The 11,969-nt window shown below is 52.6% G+C and overlaps 1 long non-coding RNA gene across 2 annotated transcripts; it reads right to left on the bottom strand.

Annotated features, from left to right (window-relative positions):
• Positions 1-749: 749 nt before the first annotated feature.
• LOC139082972 (uncharacterized) lies at positions 750-10,052 on the bottom strand. 2 transcript variants are annotated; one of them, XR_011539388.1, is made up of 4 exons: positions 9,905-10,052; positions 8,024-8,123; positions 5,889-6,047; positions 750-2,217 (listed from the first exon to the last, which is right to left on the bottom strand). It is a non-coding gene; the product is annotated as an uncharacterized lncRNA (long non-coding RNA). The 2 variants fall into 2 exon arrangements; XR_011539387.1 differs by having other exon boundaries at positions 750-2,202; positions 9,905-10,040.
• Positions 10,053-11,969: the final 1,917 nt, after the last annotated feature.

The raw sequence follows: 11,969 nt of genomic DNA, 5'->3' as shown, positions 1-11,969 counted from the left end.
GTCAGGGCGGGGTGCTAAGCAGGGGCCAGGCCCTGAACGCTGTGAGGGGAATGAGGGGGGCGATGGCAGGGAGACTGGGGTGGAAGCTGTCACTGTGGATGGAGGAGGCAGGGAAGGCTCCTCTGAGGAGGAGACATTCCAGCTGAGCCCTTGTCTGGAGCATGTTTCCATCTTCTGTGAACCTGGTGTTTTAACATCCGTCCTGCGTGCCTACGCAATCCTGTCCTGAATCCCCTCCTCTTGGCCTCCTGCCTCCCTTGTTGCCAGGAACAATCCTCCTTCTTGGGCCCACTTTTCAAATACACACCAACCAATCCAGTGTCCGTCCACACCCCAAGCACCCCCTCTATTGAACATGCACATCCAGGCCACTGTCCCCCTGCCCTTGTCACCCAGGTGGGCACCAGACACCTGGGACAGGCCCAGGCCCCAGAGCCTGTGCAGTTATTCAGACCAGCCAGTCCTGAGCCTGCTCGCCCGCCTTACTGTTCCTTCCCGCAGAACCCACAGCCCCTGCTCCCTCTGCCTCCTGGCCACCCTGGAGCTTCCCGTGTGGCCTGTGTGGCCCTGCGTGGTGTGGTGTGCCCCCTCCTTGGGAACTGTGAGTAACAAACCATCTTGTCAATGGCGTCGTCTCCTGGTCTGTTGGCCTCACTGAACCTCCAATTTTCCCTTAATACATCCTATTTTAAACCAGCCCTCAAACACTTTGCAGACACTCAGCGTAAACAAATGAAGAACTAGTGAGCTATGGGCACTTTCACAGCATCTTTGACAAGGTGAATAGTCAAATTACATTAAATCCTTTTCTTGCTGGGGAGACAGGAACACAAGTGTCTTATCAAGCTGAAGAATCTCCCAGCGTCCCCTACTGGTCCCCCAATGGCCCCCCGCCACCTGCCGGTCTGGCTGGGGCTGGACTGAGAGGCCAGAGGCCCCATCAGGCTGCCCAGAGTGTGGGAAGCATCCCCACAGGACACACCCTGGGGTAGTTGGTTCCCCAGCCCCACTGCTGCTGCTGGTGCTGCGGGTGGAGGCGGAGGCCCCGGGGCCAGGCTGGGGGTTTGGGCTGGGGTGGCGGTCAGTCCTTGACTCCAGGCCAGGCAGGGGACAGGCAGGCCTTTGGCCTTTGGCCCCGGCTCTCCGTTCTCCCCAGGCCACTGATCCTCCGCCTCGCGGAGCCAGGCGGGGACAACAGGCTCCCTGTGTCTGCGTCTCACTGGGACCCAGAGACCTCCAGCTGCACCATGCAGGTCGGGAAGAAACTGCGGCCGTGGGGTCAATGGGAGGGATGTAAGGTCTACGCGGACAGTGTGGCCCTCCACCTGGGGCTTCTGGGCGCTCAGGGTGAGGGAGGTTGCCCTGGTGTCATCGTATCCCCTTCTTCGTAAGGAATCTTGGACGTCGTCCCTCCCAAAGCCCATGTTCTTCATGACGTGTGTCACTCAGGGGCCCCGCTGTCGCAGGGCAGCTCCCTGTAAGGCCTGGGTCTCCCATAGTGACCCAGCACATATGGTCCTTCAGGATGTCTCTCAAGCTCCTCGTGCTGGGGTCGAGGTCATCAGTTTTTGCAGGAACCTCCTGTCCTCGCACAGCAGGGGCATGGCGGGTGGGTACCACCTGGAGTTGTTCCCCGGGAAGGGCAGGGAGCCGGAGAGCACGGCGTAGAGCGGCACGCCAGGGCTCCAGACGTCTGCCAGGGGCCCCTCCTAGTCCTCGCCCTGGAGGACCTCCAGGCCGTGCCCCAGGGGCTGCTGCGGCCCGTGCTCAGCCTGTGGCCCAGGAACATGGTGATGAGCAGCACGTCTGCCAGCTTCATGCCGAGCCCAGTGTCAAGCAGCACTGTCCCAGCGTCAGGTCCCCGTGCACGATGCCCTTGCGGTGGCAGCACTGGAGGGCCGAGGGCAGCTGCCGGAACATTCCCTGGGCCTCCTCCTCAGTCATAGGGCCATGCTTGTCAGGTGATGGTACAGGTCTCCCCCGCGGACGTGCTCGGTGAGATACAACATCTTCTCGGTGTCAATCACTTCAAACAACCTGACGGCTGGGTGTTGGGTGATGTTCGGGTGACGCAAGGCCTTCAGGCTGTGGACTTTGCAGAAAGGTGCCCTCGCTCTGGAGAAGATCTGCTCCTCCTTTGGGATGACATTCACGGCTACTTCTGTTCCGGTTGGGATGTGGCGGCCCAGCTCCCCGACGGCCCTGAGGAGCTCAGAACTGTGAATACGGGCTGCCCCTCAGTGGAGGTGGCCTCGAGGCCCAGAAGCCTGATGACCTGCTAACTACACCCAGAATGCTAACTAACCATGCTAACTATGCTAACAAGCAAAATGACAGTATGCTAACTACTACTAACTAAAGATACTAATAAGGCCACCTATGCTTACTAACTATGCTAATAAATAATGCTAACTATACCAACTATACCAACAACATTAACTATACCAACAACACTAACTATAATAACTAGACTGACAACTTAACAATACTAAATAAAAAATTTAAAGAAGATGAAGAAAAAAAATTTTAAAAAATGAGAAAAGAACAAATAAAAATTGAGAAAAAGTAAAAAAGTGAGAAAAATTAAAGAAGAAAAATGAGAAAAAGACAAAAAGAATAATAAAATGAGAAAGGAGAACAAAGAAAAGTAAAAAAGAAAATAAAGCAAAATGAAAAAAGAAAAACTAGATAAAAAAGAAAAAATTTTTAAAATGGGGGAAAAAAAGGAGAAAACAAGTTGGCTGTGGTCCACCTATAGGTTACCAAAAATTAGCTTCCTGGGCTATTAACACCAAAAACATTAAGCCCAGCCAGAGGCTTGTATAGGATGTGTAAACTCCACAGGGACTTGTGGCTCCTTATGAGGGTAGAGCAAGAAATGGACCAGTCATGGCTGGGGATCAACTACAGAGGTTTTCTCACATTTAGGTCTCAAGGCCATGTTACTCTTAAAAATAGGAACCTAAAGAGCTTTTTATTTGTGTGGGATATTAGAGAGTGATATTTACTTTATTAGAAATTAAAATCTGTAGGATGCTTCAGTGGCCTTTTCATTTCTAATTTAAAAATCTGTAATCATTTTTGGCTTTTAAAGACCTCACAATGTCTACACTTAAAATACTCAGTTCCTTTCCCTTAAGCTCTGATTAGTCTCACAACGATCCTACAACTTAAGGACGTTATAATACTACAGGAAAACGCTCTGTTGCGTAAGACATGAGAAGGGACATCATCCATGTTTACAAAGCTGACGGAAGAGAGCTTTTATCACATTCTCCCAGTAAGACCACGACAGATTTCTCACCAGAAACCTTGGAGGCCAGATGGCCTGGGCTCATGTACTCAATGTGCAGAAGGAAAAAAGAATCCAACCAAGAATCCTGAATCTGGCAAAACCATCCTTCAAAGATGAGGGAGAAATAAAGACGTTCCCATATAAACCAAAGCTGAGAGAGTGCTTTACACCAGACCTGCCTCCAAGGACGGGGTCCTTCAGGATGAGACGAAAGGACTGGACGGTAACTTGACGCCTCACGAAGAAATAAAGATCCTGGTCAGAGTACCTATGTGGACGACTATAAAAGCTGGTGCTATTCTAACTGGTTTGTGGCTCCACTTTTTGTTTTCTACATTAAGAGACTAAAGTGTTAAAAAACCCAAGTATTAGTATCTGTTTTTGGACACGATGCCTAAAGATGTAATTTGGTGACGTTCATAACTGCAATGGGGTGGAGCCAGAGCCATACAGGAGCAGAGTGTTTGTATGGGACTGAAGTTAAGCTGGTATAAATTGACATTCGAGTGTGATAACTTTAGGATGTTAAGTGTAATGCCATGGTAACCACAAAAAAAAAGAGCTATAGAATATACACGACGGAAAATGAGAAGATAAACCGCCTTTTCAGTACTGCACAGACTAGCTGTGTGGCCCCATGAGTGCAGAAAGCCCAGGGAACGGCTTCTCCCACTGAACCATCTCTGCTGACTGCCAGGGGGCCGTCCTAGGCCCCTTTCCCACATCTGCTGTGTCAGTGACAGTGTTCCTCAGGTCGTCTTTCGAGCTAATTGACAGTCTGGTGCAGGGTAGTTTCCCCACGATGCCACAAAGCAGTGTCAGCTGTCTTGACGGCTCTGGCCGTCCACAGCTCTCACCACAGCTACACACGCCTGCCAGGGCCACAGGCCGCCTCCCGTCTCACCACAGGTGCAAAATTGAAAAGAACACCAATGATGATGACCATGAGAGCCACTCCTTACGTGCCGAGCCCCGGGCTGGGCCTTGGTGCATGTTACTAATGATTTTCACAGCAACCTGGCAGCTCCAGCACAGTCCTCGCTGCGTACAAGAGGGACTGAGGCTCCTGGAGGCTGCGTAACTGCCATGGTCACATGCCAGCCAGCACCGAGGCCCATTGTGAACCCAGGTTTGCCGACTCTACCCACTCCACGCACTGCCTGCTCCACCACGCCCCCGTCACCACCTCAACAGCTAGCGGCAGACCAGCCTCTGTCCGTCATGTCAGAAGTCAGGACAGAGGTTACTTGAGGGCAGTGACGGAAGGGGCCACAGGGGCTGGAGGGCTGATAATACTGGGCTCCTGCTCCCAGTACTGTCTCCCCAGGGGCGATACTGTGATTTATGAGAAGTCAGTATTTGCTCATTCAGATGACCAAATATATTTCCTATATTTGCTCTTCCTCTGCGGTTCCTGGCTCACAGCTCCTAAAGCCCTTTGCATTCCCTGAGAAATAAGAGCAATGGAAGCATCTTTTGTTGTAATACAAGTCTCTTATTCTCCACTCCTGAAAATGCTTCAGAGCATAAAGGTGAAATGGGTGTCTTGTTATTCCTAATGAGCCCCTTTCCACCACAACTGGGTTTGTGCTAATGAGGTGACTCTTTTTAAGCCCCTAAGGACGGGGGGCTGGTGGCCTTGGAACCAACCATGATCAGAGGGCTGGAACTTTCTGTCCCGCCCCCTGATTTCCAGGAATGTGAGAGGGGCTGGAGGTTGAATCAATTACCAATGGCCAATGAGTTAATCGATCCTGCCTACATAATGAAGCCTCACAAAAACCCAAACCCCAAAACAGGTTTGGAGAGCTTCCAGGTTGGTGAACTAGCACGCTTCCCTGGGCCACCTGCCAGGCCCCAAACTCCACGAGGACAGAAGCTCCTTTGTCAGGGACCCTGCTGTGTGTATCTTCATCTGGCTGCTGATTCATGTCTTAATATCTTATGTAACAAACCAGTAATCTAGTGAGTAAACGGGTTTCCAGAGTCCTGTGAGCCACTCTAGCAAATTAATCAAATCCAAAGAGGGGGCCACGCCAACGTCTGACTTATATCCTGTTGGTCAGAAGCACAAGTGACAACCTGGGCTTGCGATTGGCGTCTGAGTGGAGGCTGTCTCATGGGACTGAGCCCTTGACCTGTGGAATCTGATGCTGGCTCCAGCAGAGCGTCAGGACTCAGTTCCATTGTCAGGCGACTGTCAGGTGTCAGGGAATTGCTTGGTGGTGTGGGAACACTTCCCCCAGTACACACAAGTCAGAAGTGCGTGCCAGAATCTTTACCAGGTGAGCGCACACTTAGGACACAAGCACTTTTCAGTGACTGTGCTATTCTATAAAAAAATTGAAAAAATAATATGAAAGGGGGAAAGAGGAGGCAGGATAGACAACGTAAGATTAGTTATGAGCTGATAATTGTTGAAGTTGGGCATACGAGGGGGTGGTCATTATACTGTTTTGCCTACTTTTATGAATATCTGAAGTTTTCTAAAAGAAAAAGTTGAAAAAACAAGACACAAGAGTAAGTGAATTAGGATGCAGGCACTACTGGACTCCTGCTGAGTGGCAGGTGGGGAGTGGGGCACACGACGCACCGTGGCTTCTCTGAGGTGTGCTTGGAGAGGCTGGACAGACATCCTCCTCTCACAGCCTTGCTACAGAGCTGGAGTCTGATCAGATCCGTGGTCATGATCACTGCATCCCTTCTGTGGGTGAGAGCCCCATCAGAGCATCAACAGGAACCTATAAAACTTCTAGGAAAAACCATCGGAGAAAAACGAGACCTGTGATTAGACAGAGACTTCTTGGAGTTGACACCAAAAGCACCAGCCCTAAGAGGAAAGTCTCTCAGCTGGACCGCAGTAAAACATAAGCATTTGCACCATGACAAAGATGCTGGGAAGAGGACGGAAAGACAGCTACTGACCTGGAAGAACATTTGCGAACCACATACCGACGGAGAAGAGGCATCTAGAACATGCACAGAACATTCGCAACTCAACAGGATCCAACAATTCAACCAGAAGACGGCAGGGGCTGAGAGGGCACCTCCCCTGACGAGACGCGCACACGGCAGAAAGCACGTGACCAGGTCCACGTCATCAGCACTGGAGACACATGGAGTAAAACCACGATGCGCTTCCACACCACACCCCCAAGCTCAGCATGAACAGAACAGCGTGACACCAATGCTAGGGAGAAGGCGGCGGGAGTGCAGAATGGTGCCGCCACTCTGGAAAGGGTTTGGCAGTTTCTTATAAAACTGAACATACAACTACCATACGAACCAGCAACCGCACTCCTGAGCATCTAGTCCTGAGAAATGACCTATGTTCACACAAAAGCCTCTACACAAGTGCTCACAGCCACTCTATTTGTCAGACAAAACACTGGACACAAGCAAGAGGACATTTGACAAACTGTGGTCCATCCACACCACAGAACGCTACGCAGCAGCAGGAAGGGGTCCCCCAGGGACACAGGCAGAGCTGGGACGGATCCCAGCATGAAGATGGACAATGCAGAAAGGTTATGCACTACTTGATCCCGTCCACATAACATTCCTGAAACAACAAAATATAGAGACAGGAAGCAGATGAAATGCTGCCAGAGGTGACGGGGCAGGAAGGGAGGGTGAGAGAACAAAAGGGCAACATGAGGGATCCTGGCAGTGACGGAGCACTGCCCACAACAGCCAAGACACGGAGACCACCTAGTGCCCATCGACGGATGAATGGATAAAGAAGATGTCGTATATACACATATGAACTTATGCCATTATGCTCAGTGAGATAAGCCAGACAAAGATGAATACTGTATCATATCACTTACATGTAGAATCTAAAAAACCCAAACTTACAGAAACAGAATAGTATGCTGGTTACCAGGGGCTAAGAGGCGGGGGAGTTGGGGAAATGCTGTTAAAGGGCACCAACTTGCAATTAGAAGATGAGGAAGTTCTGGGAATCTAATGCTCAGCCCAGTGATTACAGACAACAATACTGTATTATATACTTAAAAGTGACTAAGAAACTGGTTCTTAAATGTTCTCACCACAAAGAGATTGTAATTATACGACATCATAGAGGTGTCAGCTACAGCTGTGGTGGTAATCATACTGCAGTATATATATGGGTCAAATCAACACACTGCAGTTTAGAACAATTAAAAGGAGACCTACTACCTAAGCCAGCAGCCCCGCTCTGGGCACACATGTGAGGAAACGCAGGGCCTCAGAGACAGCTGCACTCATGTCCATCACGGAGTTATCCACAATAGTTAAGACATGGAAAGAAGCTAAGGGTCCACCGACAGAAGAACGCATATGGAGGATGGAGTGTATAACAACATGAAGTATTATTCAGCCACGATAAAGAAGAAAATCCTGCCATTTTCAACAACAAGGATGAACCTTACGCTACGTGTAACAAGTCAGAGAATGACAAATACTGTATAATCTCACCTCTATGTGGAATCTAAAAGACCAAACTCACAGAAACCGAGGAGAACTGTGGTTGGCAGGGGCTGGGAGTGAGGAGAAAGAGATGTTGGACAAAGTGTACTAACGTTCAGTTATAACATAAATAAGTTCTGGGGACACAATGCACAGCATGCTGACTATAGTTATATATAGTTAAGAACACTGTATTAAATACTTGAAAGTTGCTAAGAGTAGATCTGAAATGTTCTCACCACAAAAAAATGCAAGGTGATGGAGGGGTGAACTAACCTTGCTGTGGTAGCCGTCCTGCAACGTACATGTGGCTCAAACTGTCACACTGTTCACCTTAGACTCACACGTGTTCTATGTCAACCACGTCTCAACAAAGCTGGGAACAGAAAGGTTTCAAGATGTGACAGCAGAGCATGTGCCAAGCATAGCTTTTCTGACAAAGGACCTCGTGTGACAGCACCGTCACGTGCCTGTGAAGCTGCCCTGGTTCTACCTGCAGAGACACATCTAAGGTCTGAGCACCTGTCCCCACCTCCACTCCCCCTGGGTTACCACAGTCGTCTCCTGTCTGACCTGCTTCCGCCTTTGTCCTTCAGTCCATGTGCAGCACGGCAGCCGCAGAAGCCAGATGACAGGGGCTCCAGCACAGCCACCCTGCAGCCTGGGCTGTACTTGTGCCATCCCAGGACCCTCCCAGGATGTCAGGGACAGGGACCTGTCCTGTTCGCGGCCCCAGCCAGGGCCCTGCTAGGTCAGGGTGGGGCAGAGACAGGGCTGAGCGTCCTGTTCCAGAAGGGACCCTCTGGAAGAGCCCAGCCCTGGGCATGTGTGCATACCAGTGTGCAAAGTGTTAACAGGGAAAGGGGACAGGCAGGCCACACAGGAGCCCTGCAGCCCCACACCAGGCAGGGCAGCAGTAAGTCACCAACAGCCCAGCTTTCCTTCTCCCTCCACACACACCAGCACCACGGCTGGAGGTCTGAGTCCCAAATCCACCACTTGGGAGCCTGTGGCCTCAGCCTCCCCCAGCGACTTCTCTGATCTGCAAAATGGGCAGGAGTGCCCACCCCTGGGGGCGTGGGAGGACCCAGAGCTCCTGCAAGGAGGGTGTCCAGCCTGGCGCCCGCCAAGGTCTCCCTCACACAAAGTCAGAGAGGGAGTCTCAGATGTGACCAACTTGAGACCGTGCTCACCCTGCCGCGCCGGCCTGTGAGCGGGTCTCGTGTGCTCAGGGGACGTGCCGAGCCCCCTTTCCTGCAGGCTCCCTCTCCTCCCAGTCTCACCGGGTCCCTGCAGCTCCCTGGATGCTGATGGCCAGCCAGGCGACCAACCTGAACCCCAGGCTGCACGGAGGCGGCCAGGCAGAAGTGGGGACACACAGCGGTTTCCGTCATTGTCAGCTGTGTTAGCTTCACAAACCACAAACCCTTCACACATCCAGCTGCTGTCTCCGCCAACAATTAACATCCTTCCGGAAGCTCCTTCAGTCTCCCCACCCCTCCGCCCCGCCCCTCACGGCTCCCAAACCCCAGGCAGGGCAGGGCTCGGGGTACCCGGCCAGGCCCTCTCTTCCTCCCTGGCGAGTCCAGCCTGGAGTTGCAGGGCAGTCGAGGCAGGGAAGCCACTGGACAGGATGGCAGGAGCAGTACGGGAAAGCGACACCCCATGCCTCTGAGTGTCTTCCTCTCAGGCACAGGGCCAGCCCCAGGGGACGTCCCGGGTGCGCCAGAGTGAGGGGCCCATTTTCCGGGACGGGGCCTTCCCGGGTTTGACGTTCCCAGTCACAGGGACTCCGGTGACCCTGCCCACCCGCGCCTGGGCTGCTGTGGGGCAGGAGGGTTCCTGGGGGTTTACGGCCGGCGGCCTGCTCGACTCGGCAGCCCAGGCGGCGGCGCAGAGGCGGGGAGCGCACGAGTTACTCAGCCCGGTGAAACGGGTGCCCAGGGCCGCACGGCAGACGCACGAAGTTTAGCCAACGGGGCAGGAACCCCGCGGCCCCCTGCCGACCTGCCTCTCCTCCGCCCCGCTGCCCTCGCCCCTGCCCCGCCCGGCGCACCCGCCGCAGGCCGGAGCCCCAACTCCGCGCACAACAGGCTGAGGGCGCGGGGCTCCCACAGGAGCCGGAACCGCCCCCGCCGCGGGCCCAGGAGCGCTCACCGAGGGCTGGACGGGGACCGGGTCCCCCTCTGCGTGACCTGAGCCCTGGGCCGGACAGCGGGAGGGCAGCGGCAGGCCCGGGGAGGCGGCGGCGAAGGGCGGGGCGGCGAGAGGCCAGTTTTTCCAACAGTCGCCCAGCCGCGTGCGCTCCGTCCTCGCGCTTCGCCCAACCCGCCCCCGGCCACGCGCGGCGCCACGTGCGCGTCAGCTTCCGCGGGGCTTCCTGGGGCGGCGTGGGCGGTGGAAGCCGGGGCGCAGCGGCGGGAACAGAATTCCCCCCACGGCCTCCCCAAAACAAAACCCGGAGGGGCCAAGCAGAGCTGGAGACCTTACTGTCCCGGCCACGTCTGGGTTAGGGTTTGCAGATTTAGGGTTAGGGCGAGAGTGAGGACAAGGGGTAGGGGTTCGGGCTGGGGAAGGGGGAGGGCGAAGAGTAGGGGTAGGGGTAGGGGTAGGGTCAGGGCAGAGGCCAGGGCCTAGGATCAGGGTGAAGGTTGAGAGTGAGGTTTGGTTGGGGTCACGGGATTGGATTAGGGTAGGGGTTAGAGCTAGAGTGATGACCAGTGATAGGGGTTAGAGTTAGAGGTTAGGGTTAGATCAGGGTGAGGGTGGGGGTGAAGTTGAAAAAGAGGGTGTGGAAGGGTTCAGAGTCATGTCAAGAGTCAGGGCTTAGTGTTAGGGTTTAGAGGATAGGGTATGGGTTCGGGGTGCAGGATTGGGTTCGGGGTTTGGCTTTGGGTTTGGGGTTTGGCTACGAGGGTTCGGGTTCGGGGTGAAGGTTAGGGCTAGGGATAGGACTAAGGCTAGGGTTTGGGTTAGGGTTAGGGTTAGGGTTTAGGGTTACAGTTAGGGTTAGAGTTAGGGGTTAGGGTCAGGGTCAGGGCCAGGGGCGAGGTGCAGGGGTTAGGGTTAGGGTTGGATTAGGGTTAGGATAGAGTGAGGGTTAGACGTTAGGGTCAGGTTCAGGGTCAGGGGCCAGGGGCCAGGGCGAGGGTGAGGGTTGGTTTAGAGTTAGGGTTGGGTGAGGGTGAGGGTGAGCGGGAGCGCATCGGCGAGGGTGAGGGTTTAGGGTTAGATTTAGCGTTGGGTTAGGGTTAGGGTTAGGTTAAGAGCATGCATTGTATATCTGCTTTAGAGATTCCCTATGGCAAGAGCAAAAGACCCTTGAGATAAATGTGCAACTTCTCTCCCCCTCCTAACGTTGGTGTCTCTTTAAAGATTAAGCATCTTTCTTTAGGCTGGGAACCGATTGCAGCGCTCATCTGTGACCGGGCAGCCCGAGGCAACACACCTGCCACCCTGCAGTGTTCACTGAGACAGCACACCTATCTGCCGTTTCCATCAACCACTGTGCTGACAGAGCAGCCTTGTGACTATTGTAAAAGGGACATTTCAATCATATTTGAAACATACTCTTTGAGGGTATATAACCACCCTGTGTACCCCCACTTCTTTGGAGTGCTCTGTTCCTTTGTGGAAAGACTCTCCCGGGTTATAATCCTAAGATTTAAGCTCAGAATAAACTCACCCAAATTTTCATTTATAGATTGGTTTTGGATTATTTTCATTGACACACCACACCCAAAAATTAACTCAACATGTATTAAAGACTTGAATCGAATACCAATCAGCCCCAGACCGTTAAACTTCAAGAGGAAACCATTGACACTATGCTCTTCGACATTGGTCTTAGCAGTATATTTTCAAGTACCATGTCTGACTGGGCAAGGGAAGCAATAGGAAAAAATCAACAAATGGGACTACATCAAACTAAAAAGCTTCTGCACAGCAAAGGGAACCATCAATAAAATGAAAAGACAACATATCAATGGGGAGAATATATTTGCAAATAATATATCTGATAAGCAGTTACTATCCAAAATATATAAAGAACTCAAATATGATAAGCAAAAAATTAAAAACCCGATGTAAAAAAATTGGCAAAAGAGGGGCAGGCCCAGTGGCACAGTGGCTAAGTTGGCACATTTCGCCTCAGTGGCCCGGGATCTGCCAGCTGGGATCCTGGGTGCAGACATATGCACCACTTGTCAAGCCACGCTGCGGC

The sequence above is a fragment of the Equus przewalskii genome, chromosome 1 (assembly GCF_037783145.1).
Source record: "Equus przewalskii isolate Varuska chromosome 1, EquPr2, whole genome shotgun sequence".
Lineage (NCBI taxonomy): Eukaryota > Metazoa > Chordata > Mammalia > Perissodactyla > Equidae > Equus > Equus przewalskii.
The sequence above is the reverse complement of the archived record's forward strand: the minus strand, read 5'-3'. Positions and strand labels throughout refer to the sequence as shown.